We start from the raw sequence: 25,387 nt of genomic DNA, 5'->3' as shown, positions 1-25,387 counted from the left end.
TTGTTGAATCTTAAAGAGAGGACCTGAAGGCTTTCTAAGCCAGAGAACATGCCAGGAGTCAGGGACTCTAAGTTGTTGTTTTCCAGGCGCAACACTTTTAGTCTTTTGAGGTTTTGGAATAAGTAAATACTTAAACTGAGGCTTCGGTCTCCAGATTTTGTTTCTGAGATATCCAACTTTGTGAGATTAATCAGGGAGTCAAATTGACGGTAGTCTACGAATACCATGGGATTTTTCCCTAGGAGTAGCTCCTGCAGGCCATTCAGCCCTTGGAAGAAGTTGGTTGGAACAACCTGAATCCCATGTATTTGTCCTTCTAGGTTGAGTTGTTTCAAAGACTTGAGGTTCATAAATGGAGGAGATTGCAAGGTCCTAGTAGTTTCATATGTAATTTTATTAAAACTGAGATGCAAAATTTCTAGATTTTCCAGGCCCAAGAAAAGGCTTGCCTGAAAATTTGACAAGACATTGTATGTCAAGTCAAGTTTATAGAGGCAACTGAGGCTAGAAAATGCATTTTTTGCTATGTTTTTCAAGCAGTTCTGGGAGAGAGTGAGAACTTGGAGTTTCTTCAGACCCTCAAAGGTTCTGCAATTCAGAGTCCAAATATTGTTGTACCCAAGGTCTAAACTCTCTAAATTTGGAAATTGAGCAAAGAAGTATCTGTCAATTTTTACTATCCAGCACCCAGCCAAGTTGAATTTCTTCAATGAATACAGCCCATAGAAGGCCATCCTATTGAGTTCTGTAATGGGATTTCTAGAGAGAAAGAGAGATTGTAGATACCTCAGGGGTGAAAATGCAAAATCTGGAAAGCTTTTAAACTTATTGTGGCTCAGATCTAGGGCTCTCAAGTTCTGGAGGGTACTCCAGGTCCTGTTAATGACAAAGGAAAGTTGACACTTGTTTAGATTCAGCCTTTGGAGGCTGGGCATAGCATCAAATTCACTGTCATTGAGGTGAACCAGATCATAGTTATGGCTCAGGTCAAGGGACAAAAGCCTGGTACAGTTGGCAAGGTGCTGTATGCCCCTGGCATCAATGGCATTTTTCCAAAAAACCAAAGCCTCTAGTATGGGTAAATTTTGGAGGAGACGACATAGTGTGTTGAGGTTTAAGTGACTACGTCAAACTTCTGGTTAATAAGGTCTATTTCCCTTAGATTCTGTAGGTGGTTGGCTGAGAGCATCTCCAGTTTCACCAATGTTCCACTCAGATTCAAGCTTCTCAGTTGGGGCATAGTTTCCAGATCCACATTCTGTATGACTCCGAAGCTAATATGAGAGACATCCAGAGTGGTCAGATTAGGTAGTGACAAAGCAGAGAAATTTAATTCCATTAGCTTGTTCCCTTGCAGGCTCATCTGGGTCAGGGAGACCAATGACCTGGGGCTGTGATCCAAGGACATGATGCTGTTGTTAGTAAGATCAAGACATTCCAGGTGCAGAAGATGTTGGATTGCTTCCAGAATATTAGAAAAATCAGTAATAAAGTTTCGAGATAAGTTTAAATATTTCAATTTGACAAGAGGGTCAAAGGCATTTTTGTGAATAGGGGTAATTTGATTATGACTCAGGAGCAAAGTTTCCAAGTTGGACAGGCCTTCAAATGAGTTGTTCACACTTTGAATCTTATTTTCTACTAAATTCAAAAGGGTCATGTTTTCAAGTCCCCAAAAGGCCCTCTCATCAATCTTCCAAATGGAATTCTGCTCCAATCGCAAGTCCACCAGAGCAGACAAATTAGTGAAGCCATATGGAGGAAGGACCTGAATTTGGATCTGTGTCAGGTTGAGGTGGGTAGTGTATCCAGGGATGTCACGAATGGCGTCTGTTAAGTTAATGATCTTCTTCCGAATGCAGAACATATGGTGAATGTCCATTTCATACTGTATGCATTTACTGAACCCATACATCTCTGTCAAAGAGAGCAGAGAAAGCCCACTGAAAATGAGCCAGAACTGTTGAGGAGGCAAAAGATTTTCTAAACCCATCTTGTCAGCCCCAGACCTCAGAGTTACTATTATAAAAAAATCCTCTCACATGTGTGATGCATATTTTTGGAGGAATGGTCCTTCCAGTTCAACTTTGCTGCAAAGATAATGAGACAGTTATTTAGCTTAAACATATCTCTTTTAATATTATTTATTTATTTCTCTCTTTTAATAATAAATAAATTTCATAGCTGCTTCAAGAAAACTAAATTTTGTCTCAAAGTTAACTTCCAAAACAAATCAATTTCCAAAGCAATCCCTATGTGTATCATCAAAAACCAGTGTTATTTTTTCCTGTAATCCAAAGTTGTTAGCACATGGAGGCAGAGAAGGAAATAGCACACTTGAATTAATTTAGAGAATTAAGAAGCTCCCCAACCCTCCTCTCACCCTTACACAGTAAAATACCTCCCTCACTGTTTGGGCTGATACCTGAGATTCTGCCACTGGAGATGCACTTTGGAGGTCTGTGGGTCTCAGCCTAGTTAAAAGAGAGTCATCATGGTGGGGAAAAAAACAAGGTTTACAGATCACCTCTGTTTTAATGTGAATGAATACAGAATCTGCTTTAAAGCCACTCATTTCACCACAGTTTGCATTTACATCTCTCAGGCGATCAAACCCATTAACAGCATGTGACATTTCTGGAAAGCAGGAAAAATACAACTACAATAAACAGATGTGTCAGTCTAGTTTCTGATGTGTGCTGCCCAAGGTTTCTCCAGCCTCATCTCCCAGTTTCAACCTGTTCCTACCATCACTTGTGGTAATGTAGTGAAAAGAGAACCAGCCCAGACAGACCTGGGCTCCAGTCCTGTGTCCTTTGACAAATTATTTAACCTCTCAGAGCCTGTTTCCTTATCCATACAATGGGACAATAATACCGATTCCCCACAACTTATGCAGATTCAATAAGACAACTTAAAGTGCCCAGATTGATGCCTGGTACACTGTGGAGCTGAATAAAAGGTTATTCCCTTCTTTTCACCTTAACTCTAGGCCAACATCAGCACACCATCTTTGTGTGGATCTTCTAGTTCTTGTCTCAAGAGCACTCACAGCCACAGAGAGGGGAGAGAAACAGTAAAGTTGGATTGTTTTCTTTCCTTTGTATATACTTCCATATGCACACAAAAATATATGACATATATGTATAGATATTGCCAGCACTATTTGTAAGATTCTAAGAATCACAAAACAAGCATCCATTATAGAACTTGGAGAGAGATATATATTTTATATATATATAAAATAAAATGAGGATTTTTTTGAATTGGTACATTTACAGTCATGATTGTATTATAATGAATAGAATCACAAAATATTTTGAAAAACTTTTATATGTAAAGTAAGCCACTTACTGAAGTCTGTATATATTAAGACTCTCAAGAATAGTACACAAGAGGGCCCATTTGCTCACAATATCAGTAACCCTTGGTATTATTCACTTTTATAATTTTTGCAATTCTGGTGGTATTAAAGTGGTATTGCTTTGTCTTTTATTGACATATTTCTAAATATTTCTAATATTGAGGATCTTTCTATATATTTAGTAGCTATTTGGATTTTTCTTTCAGTGACCTGCTTATTTATATCCTTTTTCCAGTTTTCTGTTGGGTTTCTTGTTTTTTTCTTCATGATTAGTGGTCATTTTTGTATATTCTAGATATTAATCCCTTGTTGGTTTTAATGACTTAAATAGCTTCTACATGTCATCTATCACTTAATATTGTCTATGATGTTCTTTGTGACTAAAACATTTTAATAATAATATGATAAAACCCATCACTTTTTTTGCTTTGTGATTTTGCTTTTAGATTCCTATTTTTTTAAAATTTTTGCCTCCTTAGATTACATTAGATGCTGTCCATTTAGCTTTACCTTTCCCACTTATATCTCATCCATCTAAATTCCAGTTTTGTATGTTGTTTAAGGTAGGGATCCAGCTCTATTCTCCAATTAGCAAAGTAGTTCACTGTAAACTAAAAAAAAAAAATCAGTTTCTTTTCTAATGCCTTGAGGGGTATATTTATCATACACCAGATTACCCTATATACTGAATGTATTTCTGAGCTCACTTTTCTGTTCCTTTGTTTACTTATCATTTCCTACAATGGTATCATGTTATTTTATTATTCTGGCTTTAAAGTATATCTTAATATTTAATAGGGTGAATCCTTTCTCTGTGTCAAGTTGATTTTCAAAGTGATTAGCTAGTCATGAAAATTTTTCCATTATAAATGTAAGTAATTTTATCAACTTTTCCCAAAGTCCTACTGGAATTTAATTTGGGACTGCACTGAATTTGCAAGTTAATGTGAGTTGAATTGATACAATTGCCATGTTATATCACCCCAAATATAGACATGGTATATCTTCTTTTAGTCAAAACTTCCTTTATATTTTTAAAGAGTTTTAAAATAGTTTCTGTAAAATTTGTGTTTCTGTGTTAAGGTGTTTCCTAAAAACATTTAGATCTTATTATTTTGAGGGATATCTTATTTTTTCCTATTTAATGTTCTAATTAGGTATGGCAGGGGTGCCATAAGTTTTGAATTTTTTGTGTTATCGTTGATCATAAGAGTGGAAAGCTTTCTGAACTCTAATTAGTTTTTAAAATGTGACTGTTTATTCTATTAGGTTTATCTGTTAATGATTATATTCTCTGCAGGTAATGGAAATTATATATCTCTTTTTCAAATTCATACACTTTCTATGCTTGTTTTTAATGTTGGGCTCATAATACTGGTCACAACCTCCAATACTACATTTAATCATAATGATGATAGATTTTTTTTTGTTAATGGGATGGCATCTATAGATTTTCCATTAATTATTTTATTTGCTATAAGTTTTGATACATATCAAGTCAGAAAATTTCCCTTATATTCCTAATTTTTTAAGGAAGAATATAGTTGAGTTTGACCAGAACACAAAAGAGGGAGGGGGAAATAGAGCCATCAACTAAGGGAGAATGTACACGGGGGGGCAACAACTTTCTTGCACAAATGGTAAACTGGCTATAAATATGGAAGCATGAAAACATCAAAAGTACTTACTATGTGCCTGGAACTTTCATAAGCATTATTGACTCACTACAAAACTCAGCAAGATACATAGTCTTAACTCCATTTTATTTATGGGGAATGGAAGCCCAGAGAGCAGACTTGCACAAATATTGCACAGCTAATTTGTGACAGATTAATGATTCAAAGCAAAGGCCACATCATCATAGAACTTCATGTTCTTTCCACTATACTTTGTCACTCCTTAATTCCAAAAGAGCAACCTCTAAACATTTGTAGCAATGATTACATCATAAGGATACTTGTGTTGCTCTATCTCAGTGATTGCTTTGAAGAATGCTAATTTGGTGTGTAAATTCTACAATATTCCAGAAAAAGTGGTGTCATAAATTTATACTTACACTTTATAGTCATGTCCATGACAGATGAAACAGAAACAATGATCTAATGATAGTTGTAATTTCCTTTTTTTTCACTCCTAATTTTTTTATTGAAGTATAGTTGGTTTACAATGTCATATTAATTTCTGGTGTACAACATAGTGATTCAGTTATATGTTCCTTTTCATTTTCTTTTTCATTATAGGCTAATACAAGGTATTGAATATAGTTCCCTGTGCTATACAGTGAGACCTTGTTGTTAATCTATTTTCTATATAGTTGTTTGTATCTGTTAATCCCAAACTCATAATTTATCCCTCCTCCACCACATTTCCCCTTTGGTAACCATAAGTTTGTTTTCTATGTCTGTGGGTCTGTTTCTATTTTGTACGTAAGTCCATTAATTGTGTCATTTTTTCTAGATTCCACATATAAGTGGTAACATATGGTGTTTTTCTTTCTCTTCCTGGCTTACTTCCCTTAGTATGAATGATCTCAAGGTCCATCCATGTTGCTGCAAGTGGCATTATTTTACTCTTTTTTATGGATGAGTAATGTTCCATTGTATAAATATACCACAACTTCTTTATCCGGTCATCTATTGATGGACATTTAGATTGTTTCCATGTCTCAGCTATTTTAAATAGTGCTGCTGTGAACATTGAAGTGTATGTATCTTTTCAAATTAGAAATTCAGTTTCCATTTTAAGGCAGCCCAGTGTTTTTAAGACTGAGATGAATAGACTGATTCACTGCTGGAGGTCAGTGCTTTAAGGCATTTTGACCTTGTTAGGCAATAAGAAGGAAATAGCTCAAAGGATAATAGACTTCATTGTAAAAGTAAATAGAAGGAAAAGAAGGGGGAGGAGGAGGTGGAGGAGGAGAAGGAGGAGAAGAAGGAGGAGGAGGAGAAGAAGGAGGAGGAGGAGAAGGAGAAGAAGAAGAAGAAGAAGAAGAAGAAGAAGAAGAAGAAGAAGAAGAAGAAGAAGAAGAAGAAGAAGAAGAAGAAGAAGAAGAAGAAGAAGAAGAAGAAGAAGAAGAAGAAGAAGAAGAAGAAGAAGAAGAAGAAGAAGAAGAAGAAGAAGAAGGAGAAGAAGAAGAAGAAGGAGAAGAAGAAGAAGGAGAAGAAGAAGAAAAAGAAGGAGAAGGAGGACGAGGAGGAAGAGGAGGAGAGGAGGAGCAGGAGAGGAGGAGGAGGAAGGAAGAAGGAGGAGGGGGAAGGAAGAAGGAGGAGGAGGAAGGAAGAGGAAGGAGAGAAGAAGGAGGAAGGAGAGAAGAAGGAGGAGGAGTAAAGTAGCATAAGGAAATATGTCTTGCATAATTCTGGGGTGGCTGGGAAACTGGGTGGAACAAGATGGCATTAACAACTTAATGTGTCCTCTGCTCTCATAGATGACAAGGGTGACCCATATGACCCCTAAAACCTACTCCTGTTTGTCACAGGAAATTTTAAATGAAGGAAAAGTGTAAACATCCAAACATGTCCAAACATCCAAATTTCCTGCCCTGACAAAGTACGGAAAGGTAAAAACCTTGTTGGTAAAAGTTCCATGGGGACAGGGCTAGTAGAGAAGATTTCTTTTACCTCAAACTGCTGGTCATGACTGTAAAGGAGCATTCAGAGCCAGTGCCAGAGAAGGAAGCTGGGACCTGTAAACCAGAGAAGGACAGAAGTACTTAGAGGTAGCAAAATGAAAGCCAGGAAGATGTGAGCAGAGAGCAGTCACGCAAGTGAGTAGGAAGGAATCTGTGCAAGGACCCAAATAGCACTGTTTTTTGTTTTTGTTTTGTTTTGTTTTTGCAGCTTGATTTTAGGCTCATCTCAGTAATGTGATGCACAGAACCTTTAAAAGGGCTGGAACAGGGCAGAGAACCAAACTCTTCTGGCGTTTAAAATAAGGCAAGGACTGTGAAGAACTAAGAACTTTCTGTTTGTACACTATTTAATACAATTTTATGACACAGTTATTGTACTGCTATACTCAATTTTTATATATTTTAGAAAAATTTTATCTATGCTGACCATATTTTTGTGCATTTTTAATTGAAGTATAGACAGTTTACAATGTTGTATCGATTTCTGGTGTACAGCATAATGTGTTAGTCATACATATACATACCTATATTCCTTTTCATATTCTTTTTCATTATAGGTTACTATAAGATATTGAATACAGTTCCCTATACTATACAGTAGAAACTTGTTTATCTATTTTACATATAGTACTAAGTATCTGCAGAGCTCGAACTCCCAATTTATCCCTTCCTATTCCCTGTACCCCCTATGCTGACCATATTTTATGAACCAAAACTCCAAGACATAAGCTAAAATTCTAAGCCTTTTTTCTCTTCCATCCTATGCACATGGACCACACACTCTCACCAACCACACTACATACAGTGATTTCTCAGCATGTCTCACCTCTCCCATAACACTGGCCCAACCCACTACTTGGTTAAAAATAATAATAATAATAATGAAGTTTTTGTAAAACTGAATGTACATGGGAAAAGGATTAGAAGGACATAAACCAAATGAATAGCATTAAAGATTTCTGAATGGTGGTAATACAAGCCATTTTCATTTTCCTGTGTTTGTAATCTATATTGAATTCAATTAATAGCCCACTATCCACTGTTACTCAAGCTCAAAGCTTGTTGCTGAGCACTGAGCCACCACCAGGCTCCTGGTCAGTTACCCACCAGCTGGAGTTCCTCGTGCTCCTGGAGGAAAGCAGAAATGAACTGAGGGATCATGGAGCCCAATGGAGAGGGGCAAGGTAAGAAATTTTCTGTGTTGCTGAGGGAGCTGCAGAGATCCTCTTGACCCTATCAGTGGGGCTAGAACCATGTCTAAATTTCTGGGCCAATTCAGCAAAATCCAAGAGGGGACTTAAAGCTACTATGTAGTTCACTGAGGCATAATTTTACTTGGGCAACAAGAACCAGTGCTGGGTGGAGTTGGAAATGAAAATGATGACAGCCTGGGGATTGGGGAGGGGAAGATGTAACTCAATAATACTGGGAAAGTTTGACCTCAAGTAACAAAGTTATGCAAGAGGCTGATTCAGAAAACCGTGGTTTACTTAGTTCCCAGTTACTAGGGAGCTTTCAGAGCAGATGGAGCTTTGGGAACTTTAGCCTTTCCCATCAAGAAGCTAGGCTAGCTGCTCTTAGGTGAGAAAGTAGGGAGTAGAAGTGTGACTCAGGCAGAATAGAGCACAGGCTACCACTGCCCTTGACTTCCATGGATGAAGTTGGAAACCCAGCTTGCCAAAGATGGACCCAGAAATTTCACTAACAGGTGCCTAGACGGCCACCCATCTGCTCCTTTCCTAACAGAGACTGTCTTGCCCTATGGCTTAATCTATCCTGGGATCATCTGCTGATCCTAGCCCCAGATATAACTCACTGACCTTCACTGCTAATCTAGCCTTAAAAAGTAGTTAGAAACTTGTTGTATATCTATTTTATATACAGTAGCTAGTATCTGCTAATCTCGAAATCCTAATTTATTCCTTCCCACCCCCTTTCCCCCTGGGTAACCATAAGTTTGTTTTCTGTGTCTGTGAGTCTGTATAACACATGAAACTATAGTCAATATCTTGTAATAATGTATACTGAAAAAGAATATGAAAAGGAAAGAAAAGAAACAACCTAAGTGCCCACAGATGGATGAATGGATAGAGAATTTGTGGTATCCATAGCACAGAATATTACTTAGCCATGAAAAGGAGTTCCTGCCATTTACAACAGCATGAATGGACATAGAGGGCATTATGTTAACTGAAATAAGTCAGACAGAAAAAGGCAAATACCATATGATCTCACTTATATGTGGAATAAAACAAATAAAAAACTTGAACTTATACATTCAGAGTACAGATTAGATTGGTGATTGCCAGAGGTGGGGGTGGGGGATGTGGAATGGGGGAAATTGGTTAAGGGGTTCAAAAGGCACAAACTTCCCATTATAAAATAAATCAGTCACGGGGGTGTAATGCACAGCATGGTGACTATACTTAATAATATTGTATATTTGAAAGTTACTGAGAGTAAATCTTAAAAGTTCTTATGATAATAAAAATAAAATGTGTAACTATAAAAAAAGTAGTTAGAGAATTTCAGGGGGAGGGTATAGCTCAGTGGTAGAGCATGTGCTTCACATGCTGGATGTCTTGGGTTCAATCCCCAGTCCCTCCATTTGGAAAATAAGCAAAAAGAAACATGAATAAAGTATGCATTTTATTAAAAATATAGAGAATCTCAGAGCTGGGAGGGACTTTCAAAGCCCAGCAAGAAGGCATATGCATAATACACAACAGACAAATGCTGAGCCTATTTGTCAAGGTCCAGGGAAAGAGAGTCCACAACCCTCTAAGTTTATACAAGTATTTGTTTAGCAGTTCCTCACAGTCCTGATCTTCCAGCCTTATTCTCTGCAGTTTAAATTTATTCCTTTGTATTTGGCTTTTCTAGAAGTGAATAGAAGCTGTAGCACACAGGACCTACCTAGCATAAATGTAAAAATGACACATGCCTATAAAATAAGGCATATTGGGGACAACAAGACAACCTAAGGGATTCTTAGGTTATGTTCTGAGCAGAAAGAAGAAAGAAGGTGACATAATAAAGATGATTATATATAATTTATTGACCAAATTAGGACACTTTTGAGAGTGAAAGGGGCATCAAATATAACAGGCATTAATTGAGCTGAAGCAGGCTGCAACATCTAGTCACCCTGAATATAAGATAACATATAAGATAACAAAGAGAAACCCAGCCTACTCAATTATATTTTCTTTATAGTTTCCAAATCAAAGCAACAGCAATCAACATTTTCAAATTGGAGGGGATAGAATAAATATTCCCAAGAAGGAGCTGAGTGCTAAGATAGTTGAGCTATTGGTAAGAGAATGTATAGCTGTTTTAAATTCATGTGTTAATGTGTTTCCTACACATGTGTTGAGTACCTACTTTGTTTCAGCTACTCTTCAGGGTGCTGCTCATATCAACGAGATTTATAGGTCATGGTCCCAGGCCTGGAGCAATAATTTATGGAGAGGTGGATTCATATACACAAGTAAGTAAGGCTACACGAAAGTAAACACTCAATATAGGAATAAAGAAAATGCTACAAGAGTTGAAGTTTCCAAGCCCAGATCAGTAACATTATAAGATATTAAAAGACTTTATAGACATAATTTTGAAAAAAATTACTTTAGGTAAATCTTTAAGAAATTATAAAGAACTAAAGATTTTGTTCAGTGGAACAACTATTGAACAAAATTGCTGCTCAAGCAGTTAATAAATCTTGGTTAAATGAATGAAATGTTCCTCTGGTCAGACCATACCTAGAACTTTTATGTTCACCATATTTTAAATGAGTCATTGAGTAATAACTGAAAATTTCCCCGACTTGGGAAAGGAAACAGTCACCCAAGTCCAGGAAGCACAGAGAGTTCCACACAGGATCAAACCAAAGAGGAACACACCAAGGCACATAGTCATCAAATTGACAATTAAGGATAAGGAGAAAATATTAAAATTAGCAAGAGAAAAGCAACAGATAACCCATAAGGTTATCAGCTGATTTTTCAGCAGAAACTCTACAGACCAGAAGGGAGTGGCATGATTTAAGTGATGAAAAGGAAAAACTTACAACCAAGAATACTCTGTCCAGCAAGGCTGACTTGGTGGAGAAATCAAAAGCTTCACAGATAAACAAAAGCCAAAAGAATTCAGCACCACCAAACCAGCTTTACAACAAATTTTACAGGACCTTCTCTAGTAATCAAACCATAAGAAAAGAAAACAAAAAGAATAAAGATTTTTTAAAAAGACCTACAAAAGTTTGCTTTGGTAGTTCAGGGTCTTTCATGGTGCCATATAAATTTTGGAATTTTTTGTTCTAGTTCTGTGAAAAATGTTATAAGTACTTTGACGGGGAGTGCATTGGATCTGTAGATTGCTTTGGGTAGTATGGCCATTTTGATAGTGTTGATTCTTCCAATCCAAGAGCACAAGATATCTTTCCTCTTCTTTGTATCATCTTCAGTTCCCTTCATCAATGTTTTACAGTTTTCAGAGTATAGGTAACCTCCTTGTTAAGCTTATTTCTTGGTATTATGTTGTTTTTGATGCAATGGAAATGTTTATGTCAGTTATGAAATTCTGGTTTTTGAAGTGAAAAAAAAGTGAATGAAAGGCTGCAAATGGCAAAATGTCCTTTCTTATGGGTGAGTTGTATTCCATTGCATATATGTGCTGCATCTTTGTCCATTCATCTATTGATTTGCATTTGGCATGCTTCCATGTCTTGGCAATTATAAATAATATTGCTGTTAATAGTGAGGTGTATGTATCTTTTTGAATTAATTCTTATTTTGTGGTTGGCTTTATTCTTTTGATAATGTGTAAATTTTTAAAAAGATAAAGCACTAAACGTTCTTAGAAACAATGAACAGTACATATATGTAAATTTTTAAAAATATATGCAATATATTGTGTATATGTATTTATGTGCAATATCTTGTATATGTGCAGTCAAATTGTAACAATTCTACCTAATAAAACTAAAAACTGAAAAAAATAAATGAGTCATTGACAAAATGGGATGGGTATCTACAGGAGGGTGACTACCATGGTGAAGGATCAGAAAAGCAAGTCATATATATATATAGAGAGAGAGAGAGAGAGACCATTACATTCCAGTTTATGCCTATTCCTATCATCCCATCCAATTATTATCCGATTACACTTTCAAAAGTATTCTGGTCTGAATGATAAATTATATGGTCACCCTACATATGTATAACCTAATATTAATTAGTGCCATTTATTATGTGATAATGTTTGTCATGCAAGACCTTACTTAATCCTTATCACAACCCTATTATATAGGTGTTATATCATTATTCTAACTTTATGGATGAGGAGTCTGAGTCTCTGAAATTTTACATTATATGGCCCTAATCATAAAGGTAATGAAGAGGGCTGACTTTTTCATTAGGCACAGTAGGTACAGTGCCTACAGCCCACAATACATTCAGGGGGCCATAAAAACATTTTGTCTTTGTAGAAATCAGATGAAAAAATGAACTTTAAGAGTAAAGGAAATGTTTTAATATATATTAACATATTTGACTTTATACCAATAGAGTTTTAAAGTCTGATTTCTTGTAGGTTTTTTCTTTTTTTTAATAGAGGAAGGGGTCCACAAGGTAACAATGCCCAGGGCCCCTGAAAGTCATATTGTGGCCCTGGTAATGAGTGGCAGAACTAGAATCCAAACCCAGAGCCCACACTCTAACTGAAAACCAAAACAGCTGAGGGAACAGGAAGCAGGCAGACTCAGAGCATCATCTGGCTATCATCAGCTATCTGGGGGGGCAACCATAAGAAAGAAAGCTCTTCTGTGATTATCTGATGTTTCTTTCTTGCCCTTCTGCCTCAGCTGTGCTTGTTGAAATTTCACTGAATCTTCAAGATAGAGCTTAGTTGTTACCATCTCTATGACGCCTTCCCTAACTCCCATCCTTGGAATTAGTTTCACTTTCTTCTGTACTCCGGTAGCTCATCTTTATATTAATTTAATTTATATTATATTACATATACTATATATATATATATATTATAGCAAGTAATATAAATTTTATAGTAGTTATAGCATGTACCACATTCTGCCATTGTATGCATGTTTGTCTCTCTTAAGAATCTGTAAGGAATAGGGATCATATCTTCCTTATCTTTGTATATACAAAATAGTGATTTAAACATACTATGGGCTGAGCAGACATTCACTGAGTTGATCTTCTTCCTTAGCTCACTTTAAAGATAAATTTCTCAACAGTCAGAGATGGTCCATATTCAACCTTTGAGATACTAGGCTCCAGACACTGAAAATGTTCACCAAGGCAGGGAGTACATAGAGGGGATTCCTGTTTTGGTTGGAAGTTTGGATTAAAAATCCTTTAATGGCCTTTCCAACTCTGAGTCTATGGTTTTCAAATTCTGTTTGCAGCCTTGAGGGGCAGCACAATATAGTGGCTGAGAGTTTGGAGTCTGGAACCAGACTGCCAAAGTTTACCTCCTGACTCTGCCACTTGTTGACTTTCTGGATTTGGGCAAATAGTTCATTTCTCAGAATCTTGATTTTCTTCATCTGTAAAATGGGGATGACAATTGTTCCTCTCGCATAAAGTTGTTGAAGATTAAATGAATTAATGTACCAGCACATGGCACAGAGTAAGAACCATACAAATGTTTTTTAATAAGTAAAATAATTATATTTATGGTTGCTTCTTTGGGCCACCTTCATTTTTTTCCATTTATATTTTGAAATCCAGAGCTGAAGCTTTAAAAGGCATGGACCAAAGTATAGCCCAAAGGAAGGCTGACTTCCCAACTAGTTATGTGTGTTACATATGTATCTGATAATGTGACCCCCCCCACATCATGCATGCCTTTTGGGCAGATCTCCAAGGATCTTCTTTTGTCAATCTGAAATTTCAGAACCCAGGGAGTAGTAGGGCCATCCTAGCTCCTTTCTTGATTCCTTCAGTGTTGGCATTGCAGTAGCAAGAAGGACTGCTTATCTTTTGGATATAAGATACACTTTCTGGTTTTGCAAACAGTCAGAAAACCATTTTCTGTCTGGAGCAAATCATGTGTCTCCCCTGCATCTAAAACTGTCAGTAAGAGCTCCCTTCAGCCTGGCTGGCATCTTAAATAACAGCATTACTGTGAGGGTTTGGGAAATGACAGCAAGTCTGGTGATTGTAAAAGAGCAAAAGCTCCCTCAAAATAGACATACTTGAGTTCAAATCCTGCTTGATATGGTGTCTCCCTTGGAAAGTCAGATCATGTAAGCTCAGTCTTTTCTGTAAAAGGGAATAAGAATCTCACAAGGTTATTGAAAGGATTAAATATGGTGATGTAAGTAAAATGTTCAGCACATAGATCTTCAATTAATGTAACCATATTAGCCTGTGTTCAACATGAAATTCCCCACATGTACATAAACATTGCCCTGTTTCTATATACCCCTATTATGACATGAATTCAAGAGAAGATGTGAAATAATGGATTGACTTAACTGCAAACAGAAGTTCCAATTATCTCACTGCTGCTCCAGGATTCAATATTTACATGAATAAATAATTTTTCCTTCTGAAAACCACTTTCAAACCACTTTTAAAATAAGTGTGATGAGTACAGACTTCTCCCCACAAAAATTTCTCTGTGTTAATAGATGTGGTTTTATTGTTTTGTGCATTTCATACATTGTCAGATATGGCTAGTTTCCCACATTGGTCCTTCCCTCACCCATGCCTACCCCTTTCACACTCTGGGTAATGGAAGTCATGAGCCCCACTTTCTAAAATGGAGAAATGAAAGGAAAAGAAGTGCCTGATCTGAAGTCATTGCTTATGTGACTAGTGGAGTTGGGAATAATTGGGAGATGAAGAAAGAACTGAAGGAACCAGAGATGTCTCGCTTGAAATGAAGAATATTCATGGACTACGGGAGCTGCATTTTAGCAACCACAATCCCCAGTCACTATTTTCTGCAGAGCTTCTTCTCCCAGGCCTCAATATAGGAATTCTATACAGCCAACTGCTTCCTCTAGACCTTTAAGGGAAGAGAAAGGGGGAACCAACAGGCAGAGGCCCTTAAGCTTCCCTACCTAGAAACACAGGCATCACTCTCTACCTAGACCTCGATTCCATCACAGAAACAGGCCCTGAACTAGTAAATGCCATCTCGTCCTAAAACTACTACCTATAATCCAGACAATGGATTGGAAGGTCCACAACAAAAACTTAGCATAGTCCCTAGAAACTTGTTCATAAGGAGAGAATAAACTTGTGGTTCTCAGTCCTGCCTGAGCAACAATATCACCCAGGGGTTCAAAACAGGTATTTCCTGGCCTCCACTCCAGCATCTGTATTTTAAACAAATGCCCTAGGTATGCAGCCAGGAATGAGAAGCCCTTCATCCAGTAGTTGTCAAGTCTGAACATGAATCAGAACCACCTAGAAAGGTTTTTAAAACATGAGTTGCTGGGCCCCACCCTGAGTTTTAGATTCATTTGGTCTGGAGAGGGGCCCAAGAATTTGAATTTTCCCCAAGTTCCCGGGTGATGTTAATGTGACTGGTGGAGGGACCACACTCTGTGAACAACTGGCATTGCCTATCTGTCTGAATTTGGCCTCGATGTCAAACAATTTCCATAGACTCTGCCTCAGTTTACCACTGTACCAAATAACTACTGAGGGAATTGGAGCTAGCCAGAACACTCAGTTATCAAGTCAGTCTCTACTGACCCTGCATATCAATCACTGCAAAAACAATCAGCTCACTACCCTGCCAAGGTCTCTGAGGCTAAACAGAGAATGTAACACACATACAGGTACCTCAAACCACCTGCTTTGTGATGTAAAATTTCCTGTCAACAACTCCTGCAGGGCAGGGCTGGCCCAGCAGGGAAAAGCAGTGTTTGACTGTCTCACTTGGGTCTACCTAACAGAGTGAAACTGCAGGTCCTGAGTCTCCATGCAGATATGTCAGCACCCAAATCAAATAGTTTTCTAGCAGGAGAGAATCATAACTCTGAGAACAGAAGACTCATCATGTCACATTTACAAGGATTCTCATCCCTCAGGAGAATTCTTGAGCTTCTTTTCCAAGGATGATGACCCCATTGCTTGTTTTTTAAATTTTTCCCCTTAACAGAGGCACTGGAGATTGAACCCAGGACCCTGGGCATGCCAAGCAGTCGCTGTACTACTGAGTCTTACCCCCCACCCCCAACCCCATTGCTTTTACCCTTGTGTCCTTCAGAGACATTCCTGAGCTTGTATACAGCGAGAGGGACTAAAGGACTTTTCCCTCTCAAACTTGGGGAGAGTCCTAGTGAAGGCTTTTAGAAAACACGATTTCATGACTCACAAAGAACCTGAGAGTATGACCCTCCTTCCTATGATAACTCTCCACATCATCTGCAAAAAGGCACTCTGACAGTCTCAGCCGAAAGTTTGCCACAAATTCAACTATACATAGCTTGTTCTTCTTCTTATTTTAAAACACTCTGCTTTCTCTGTGAAACTAGCAGGATTAGATGCTTCCATTTCTACTTTTGTAAGTTTCTTGATAGTACTACTGTTTGTAAATTTGGCTGAGGATGGGGAAGATGAGTGCAGAGGTGATCCACAGTGCAGGCTCTAGTCTGAGTGGGCTACAAGACTTGATGCCCAGAAAAGACACCTCAGAATTACTTAGCACTTTCTGAAGTATAGTCCTGCCCCATAATTCTCTGTGAAGTTTTACAGAAGAGGAGAGGAGGCCCAGAAAAGTAGCATTGCTTTGCACTCAGCGAGTAACTGGTTATGTATGACTGAGATTCAGATCCAAGCCTCTTGACCTCCACTCCAGTGCTCTTAGCACCTCAGCCCAGGTGGTGCAAATACATCTTGATGTCAGCTCCCTAAAGGTACTTCATAGACTGTGGGTCTTGGGGGTCTAAAGTGCTATCTAGGATTCTACTCCTTCCTTCTAACTCTTGGTACTTCTGAGGTGTGGTGACACCCAAACAAGAACCACTGTGGTGCCCACAATGAAAAGTAACTCTAAACTTGAGTTAGAGAATTATCTAGTTATCGTAGAGAATTTATTAGACTGAGAGTGGAAGTACATTTTTAAAGCACTGTGATGATTTTCACAGCATATTCTGCCCAGTAGTTACAGCAGCACCTAATTTAGGATGCACTTGGGGGTCCCAAATTCTTCTTTTCCCAGTTTCATTGTGATATAATTGAGATTGAATTTATAAGTTCAAGGTGCACAACCCAATGATGTGATACATGTAAGTATTGCAAAATGATTACCACAATGTGTTAGCAACATCCATCACCTCCCATAGTTACAAATTTTTTTCCTTGTGATGAGAACTACTCTCTTAGCAACTTGTAAATACACAAAATAGTATTTTTAGCTATAGTCACCATGTTGTACATTAGAGCCCCAGAACTTGTTTATCTTATAACTGGAAGTTTATACCTTTTGACCACATACACCCACTTCCCCTACCTCCACCCCCGCCTCTGACAAGCACAAATCCAATCTCCGTTTCTATGAGTTTGGTATTTTTAGATTCCACATACAAACAAGATCATACAGTACTTGTCTGTCTCTGACTTATTTCACTAGCATAAGGCCCTCAGGGTCTATGCATGTTGTTGCAAGTAGCAAGACTTCCTTATTTTTTATGACTGAATTTTAAAAATTTATTTATATTGAAATATGGCCAGTTTATAATGTGTCAATTTCCGGTGTATAGCATAAGGTTTCAGTCATACATGTACCTACATATATTCATTTTCATATTCTTTTTCATTACAGGTTCTACAAGATATTGAATATAGTTCCCTGTGATATACAGTAGAAACTTGTTTATCTATGGCTGAGTTTTATTCCATGCTTATACATACCACATTTTCTTTATCCATTCATCCGCTGTTAGACACTTAGGTTGTTTCTAGAGCTTGGCTATTGTGAATAATGCTGCAATGAACATGGGGGTGCAAATATCTCTTCAGATTCCCAAATTCTTAGAGCTTCTTAAGTCGTTGGGTACAGGTGGAAAGGTATAAGCAGTAGAGAACAAGCCTGGTTGGGTGATAAGAAAAGAAATCCTGTGCCACTTCCATGTACTACAAATGTCTGTGGTGTAATTTCTGAATTAGCTACTTTGAAGAAAAACATATTTTCTTGATCCCTCAGTCCTTAATAAGGCCATGTTCTTGATACCATTGTGGGGAAGGATTTCTTCCCATAATTCCCTGTATATTGCTGGCATGCAACCAAGGGTCAAGACAAGCAACATACCTGCGAGAAGCTCTCGGTACATATTCCTGCTGCTCATCTTCCTGTAATCAGATTTCCTCTAACAAACTTCTTTTGGGAAGCTCCAAAACCTCAAGATGATTGCTGAACTCTTAGGACATGTGACCAAAAGCAAAAAGCATTTTCTTCCTCTTCTGATTGCTCTCTCTCTCTTTTTCAGTAACTGAGGGAGTTTCAAATCCTGCTTAGCATATGTTGTGAAACAAACATGTTTTCAGTGAAAAGATTTCACCTTCTACCCATCATAAATTCCTCCATATTTCTTGCTCCCTTGGAACTCTTAGGGTGGCTCAATTGGTTCATGCCTTGTGTTGGGAGCAGTTCCAATCAACGAGACTGGAATTGCACATATGTGCATGACTGGAGTCCTCTTCTCCCCTCTTTCCTCACTGGAACTGGTGCACTTCCTCTTCAGCTAGGTCCCAGCTGTGTTTGAGCATTATGGTCAAGCTGTCTCATCTGGCTTCCTTCCCCTCTGACTCCTTTCTACCACAAACTTGGCTGCCTATTTGATGAGATTTCCCATGTTGTCCTACATTTTATTTGGTTTGGGTACAGAATTTGTCTCTCTCCTAATGATAGCCAAGAGAAGGTGGAGAAGGGATTGAATCCTGAACCTGCCTCACTATCAAGAACTGACTTGAAACAATTACTAGAGTGTGGGAAGAAGAAACACGACAAAAACCCATTTACAAGGCCAGCTCTTGGCAAAACTGAGGAATGTCTAGCCAGGTCTTAGTAGTTTAACTTTAGTGTTTTCTCCTTCACACATCTCGAGAGTATCAAGGACCAAGATTGCCTTCTACTAAGTGTGTCACGCTCCAGAAACTTAGAAACCAATCTTCCTTTGATAGCCCAGTGCTCCTCATTTTTTAAGCACCAAAAGCACAAGGTTTAAGTAGAGGTTTTGCTCAGAAAAAGAGATAAAAGCAGAATAAAATATTTTGCATTAACATCAAAATGGGGAAGGGGTGAGATATCCCTGGACAAAGTCTTTTTTGTGGATGAGGAGACACCCCCTAGCAGGATCCCTAAGGTTTGTGGCAATGCCCTCTTCAGGGGAGGAGGGGACTATCTTTTGGCTTTTTCAAAACTCTCACTTATACTACTTACCCACTGTTTTATAATAATAATAGCTAATGGAAAAAGTTAGAGTGCATTTAACATGTGCCAGACATTATAATAAATGCTTTACATGTATTTATTCAGATAACAAGTAACTCTATGAGGTAAATTTTATTATTGTCCCAGTGTTTAGATAAGGAAATGGAAACACACAAAAATTAAATAAGTAGCTCAAGTTTACCCAGCCATTAAGGAACAGAGTTGTGGTGGTATCTCTGTTCACCCAGGCACCAATGCGGCTTCTCTTGCTCCATGCACTTTCTGCTGGTGAGTCGGAATAATGTCTCCTCCTCCTTGGGGTCCTGGATCTCTCTTGCCCAAAGACACTGCCACCTCCTCTGGACAGAAGTGCTAGATGTTCCAGATATAATTTAGAAAAACCACAAAAATTTTTTGAAAAATAAAAAGTCACATTAAGTGATACTACTCCTAAAACAGTCATCTCTCTGGGAGTACTATTCCTGGGAGATTTCCTCTAATAAACCCAGCAGCAAGACATTCTTCCTTTCCTTGCCATTCAGAGATGGCTTCTTTATGTATTATTTTCTAGAAACCATTTGTGATCAGTTCTCCCAACTGAATAGCAAGAAAGTGAGGGGCAGAGTCATACTCTGGTTCATCATGTAAGTAATTGGTGGAAGAAATTCACCGTGCTAGTAAGTGCTATTTTTGTGGGCAAATATACTGGAATGCTGATCTGGACACTTTCTGCATTACACAAGCTCTTCCAAACAAACAGCCTGAAACCAAGGAAGTGTGATGCTACAAAAAAGGAACATTTATTTTTATGTACTTTGTTATCTCCCTAAAATGATAAAATAAATTCTTTTTTTGTCAGATGCTTTTCTTAAATCAGTGCACAATTCCCTCCCACCTCTCCTGGGTCTGCCATGAGGCCATCCAATTTCCCAGTATGCACTACTGAAGAAAATGCCTGAAGGGAGGAAGGAGAATGGCACATGGCAAATTTATTTATTTTTTATATGTGCAAATTTGTCTTATTTAATTTGTATTTATTGAAGTATATTCAGTTTACAATATGGTGTCAATTTCTGGTGTACAGTGTAATGTTTCAGTCACATACATACATATATTTCTTTTCATATTATTTTTCTTTATGGATTACAAGATACTGAATTTTTTGTCTTTATTTTGATAAATTTTTTAACAAGGCTAAAATTCTAGGTTGACATTTATTTATTTTTTAAAAATTTTTATTGAAGTAAGTCAATTACAATGTGTCAATTTCTGGTATACAGCACAATGTCCCAGTCATGCATATACATACATGTATTCATTTTCATATTTTTTATTAAAGGTTATTACAAGATATTGAACATAGTTCCCTGTGCTATACAGAAGAAACTTTCTTAAAACCAATTTTTATATATAGTGGCTAACATTTGTAAACCTCAAACTCCCAAATTTATCCCCTCCCATCTCCTTTCCCCAGTAATCATAAGATTGTTTACAATGTCTACAAGTCTGTTTCTGTTTTGTAGGTGACTTCATAGTGTCCTTTTTTTTCTTTTCCTTTAGATTCCACATATGAGTGGTATCATATGGTATTTTTCTTTCTCTTTCTAGTTTACTTCACTTAGAATGATAATCTCCAGGTCCATACATGTTGCTGCAAATGGCATTACTTTATTCTTTTTTATGGCTGAGTAGTATTCCATTGTACAAATATACCACAACTTCTTTATCCAGTCATCTGTCCATGGACATTTAGGTTGCTTCCATGTCTTCGCTATTGTATATAGTGTTGCTATGAACAATGGACTACATGTATCTTTTTGAATTAGAGTTCCCTCTGGATATATACCCAGAAATGGGATTGCTGGATCATAAGGTAAGTCTATTTTTAGTTTTTTGAGGAATCTCCATACTGTTTTCCATAATGGCTTCACCAAACTACATTTCCATCAGCAGTGTAGGAGGGTTCCCTTTTCTCCATGAAAATGGCAGATTTATAATTTATTTGCTTATGGTACTGTGGTAACTCTTCCTGGGAACAGGAATGGAGGTGAGAGATGGCCAATTCTTGACTCTATCCCTACAAAATTCACAAACAGTGAAGGTGTCACTATATGGTCTTTCATGAACAGGGTCAAATATGGGTTTTCTTATAGGTAATTTTTTTGTTTTAGTTTATGGGACTATCTGAAGAAGGCATAAAGAAATTACAGAACTTACATATTTTGATGCCTTAGACAACAGGCACTCTTGACGATGAATGATAATTCCGCTCCCCTTGCTTGCGACTGATTTAGGAGAAGACATGTGATGTAGTTCTGACTAATGAGACATGAAGTAGATTCTTCTTGGGGCTTCTGGATATATTTCCTCAATCTTAAAAAGTGGTGTAAGTACAATATGACTACATATCTATTCAAACCATCCCATCTGCTAGAAAAGATGTGGAGCAGCTGAAACTCCTGTATTGCTGATGGGAATGTAAAATGGCACAACCACTCTGGAGACACGTTTGGCTATTTCCTATAAACATACATTTACCATATGATCCAGCAAACATACCCCTGGGCATTTATTCTAAGCCAGAAATTCTCAACTTTGACACTATTGACGTCTCTGGCTGACTAATTCTTGATTCTGGGCCACTGTTCTCTGCATTGTAGGATGTTTAGCAGTATCCCTGGTAGATGCATCCCAGTAGATGCTAGTAGAAACCGATTTACCCAGATGAGACAATCAACATGTCTCCAGACATTGTCAGATATCCCTTAAGGGGCAAAATAGCCCCTATTTGAAAACCACACTTCTAGGAAAATGAAACATATTCATGCAGGTGGTTGCTAGAAGTTAGGAATAAAAGGAAGGTGTGACAAACGGATGACATGAGGGAGTATTTGGAGTGTAGAACTCTTCTGTATACTGATTACAGTAGTGTTTACATGTATTAAAGTTTATATAACTGTGCACCAAAAGAAAGAGACAGGTTTATTGCATGTTCAATTAAAAAGTGAAATTTTTAAAAATAAGAAGTTTTGACGCACGGAGAAGATGGCGGAGTAGAAGGACGCTCGTAAGTCACCCTCTCCCACAAATACACCAAGACCCACATCTACAGACCCACTCAGCCAACGAGAGCACCTGCGGAACTCCAACAGATCATCGCCCTCTTCAAAAGATAAAGACGCCAAAAATCTGGTAGGAGAAAAGGAAAAAGAAATAGCAAAAGGCAAAGCAGGACGGGACACGTCCCGCAGGGAGGGAGTGGCAAAGGAGGACAGGCGCTCGCTCGCTGGGTCTCCCCTCTCCAACTGAGAGGCCAGCGGGACGGAGGGGGAGCCTCCGAGGCTCAGATCTGTACAGAGCAGCCCTTGTCTGACAGAACTAAGTTAAACGGGCACAGAGCGTCCCCCCGACACCCAGCCTGAGACGCGGGCTGGCAGCGGCGGGCAGGGCCACGCTGCACAAGCTGGGCGGAGGACGGGGGCGGCTGCACGGAGGCAGCCCCGGGGGACTGCAAGGGGCTGGGCATCATGGCTGTGGGTGTACAGGACAGAACAACCTGGGCCCTCCATAAAACAGCAAGGTTGATGTGCTCTCGGGGGAAGGGTGCATACCCCATCTCTGAAAACCCGCGGAAACTTTTCGGGGGGAAGAGAGGCGGGGCTCAGGCACAGCCGCCATATCCTCCAGCGCTGAGCACCCAGGCGGGGGCGGGTACGAAACCTGCATCCGCACCAAAGGGCTCAGCAGCCTCAAAGGCCAGACTGAGACAGGCCTACAGCCCGGGGCAGATAGGATCCTTCCATCCTGGTCCCTCAAAAACTTGCTCCACAAAGACAAACAAGGAGCCGGGTTTTGGCTTGGAGCAGGGACAAGGCTGTCCCTCGGTCTTCCCTGAGCCCACCTGCAGAGCGCCGACCAGGGCAGAGCGCCGCCCAGGGCGGAGCGCACAGCCGCACAGAGCAGAGGAGCTACCGGCGGCGCGGGTAGAGGGAGAGCGGTCCCTCGCCTTTTGGGCAGGAACACAGCCCCTGACCGAGGTGCTGAGAGGGGGCAAGACTCGACCTCCTACCAGGCCAGTCTGCAACATCTGACTGCGGCATCCGGAGGGGCAGTGACCCACCCGCCCACAGCAGAGGAGAGCTGCACCTGACCCCGTGTTAGGAGGAGGCATGATCTGCTTGCCAACAGATGCTGGGAGCAGCACAGAAGAGGGCGCCAAAGGAGGGCCTCTGAAAACAACAAGCTGAGCTTCCAAAACAGGATGAAGACAGAAAGACTTCACATTGAAAGCACACAGACTCCAAGAGAACACCGACAACCCCCCCACCTTTTTTTTTTAAATATGTTTTTACCTATTCTATTTTCTATTACTCTCAATTTTTACTTCTTAATTCATTTCTATTTCTCTTGGGTTTTGATATCCTGTTATTGATTAGACACAGGTTTCAAATATATCTATTTATCTCCCCCCTTTCTTTTTTTTTTAAAGGTTTTAAAAGGACGTCTCAACCCGATTAATACTCTGCTTCAACTCGCTCTTCTATTATTCATTATACACTGTTTTCAAACCCTCTTTCTCCCTTCTTTTAAAAATATTTCTCTCTCTCTTTTTTCTTTTTTTCCTAAGTTCTATTCCTAAATAGGCATTAGAGAGATAAAATCCTTAAGATCCAAAATAGACAACTGATACTCCATAAACCACAGTGCCAGAGAGGTATGAGCAAGATGAAGAAGCAGAGAAACCTTTCCCAAATAAAAGAACAAGAGAAATCCCCTGAAAGAAAAATCAATGAAATAGACATCGATAGCCTACTAGATCAAGATTTCAAAAAAGGAGTGATCAAATTGCTGAAGGAATTAAAAGAGATAGTGTTTAGAGACATAAAATATGTCAAAAATGAAATTGAAGCTATAAAGAAGAGCCAAGTAGAATGGGTAAACTCATTGAAAGAAATGAGGAATGATCTAATAGCTGTACAATGCCAACTAGATAATGCAGAGGAACGAATTAGTGATCTAGAAGACAGGGCAACAGAAAGCACCCATTCAGAAGAACTACAAGATAAGCAAATAAAAATAATGAAAATAGCGCAAGGGACCTATAGGATAATATAAAGCGTCCCAATTTTTGCATAATAGGGGTTCCAGAAGGAGAAGAAAGAGCAAAGCAGACTGAAAAGGTTTTAGAAGAAATCATGACTGAAAACTTCCCAAACTTAAAGAAGGAATCAAATATCCAAGTACAGGAAGCTCAGAGGGTCCCAAACAGGAAGAACCCAAATAGACCCACACCAAGACATATCATAATCAAGATGGCCAGAGTCAAGGATAAAGAGATGATTCTAAAGGCAGCAAGAGAAAAGCAAAGAGTGAATTACAAGGGAACCCCCATAAGGCTCTCAGCTGATTACTCTACATAAACACTACAGGCCAGAAGGGAGTGGCAAGATATATTCAAAGCCCTGAATGAAAAAAAGATGCAGCCTAGGATACTTTATCCAGCAAGGCTATCCTTTAGGATAGAAGGAGAAATAAAGGGTTTCACAGTCAAAAAAAAAAAGCTGCAGGAGTTTAGCAACACTAAACCCACGCTAAAAGAAATATTGAAAGGGCTATTCTAAATAGAAAAGCAGCAGGATGCTACAAAAATGAGAAACTGAAAAGGTGATAACTCATGAATTACAAATAAAGAAAACATTAAATTATAAAAGAAGACATACAAATCACTGAGAGTGGGATGGGAGGCAGGGAAATATAGAATTTTTTTTTTCTTTTTAAAATTTTTTTAACAGTAGGATGGGTTTGAGATCATGTTACTATCAGTTTAATAAAAACAGTTATAGTAATGAGTTCATAGATTTACAAAAAAGGGTAACCACAAGTCAAAAATTTACAAGGGAGTCACAAAAATTAAATAAAATCCATGATAATACAAAGGAAAATTACCAAACCACAAAAGGAAGAAGAAAGGAACA

At 38.5% G+C, this 25,387-nt stretch overlaps 1 long non-coding RNA gene across 1 annotated transcript; it reads right to left on the bottom strand.

The window, feature by feature from the left end:
- Window positions 1-1,773: 1,773 nt before the first annotated feature.
- Window positions 1,774-18,374, bottom strand: LOC140691774 (uncharacterized). The gene is made up of 3 exons (XR_012067444.1): window positions 18,291-18,374; window positions 6,985-7,049; window positions 1,774-1,917 (listed from the first exon to the last, which is right to left on the bottom strand). It is a non-coding gene; the product is annotated as an uncharacterized lncRNA (long non-coding RNA).
- Between the last annotated feature and the right edge of the window lie 7,013 nt (window positions 18,375-25,387).

The sequence above is a fragment of the Vicugna pacos genome, chromosome X (assembly GCF_048564905.1).
Source record: "Vicugna pacos chromosome X, VicPac4, whole genome shotgun sequence".
Taxonomy (NCBI): domain Eukaryota; kingdom Metazoa; phylum Chordata; class Mammalia; order Artiodactyla; family Camelidae; genus Vicugna; species Vicugna pacos.
This window is presented reverse-complemented; position numbering and strand designations above follow the sequence as displayed.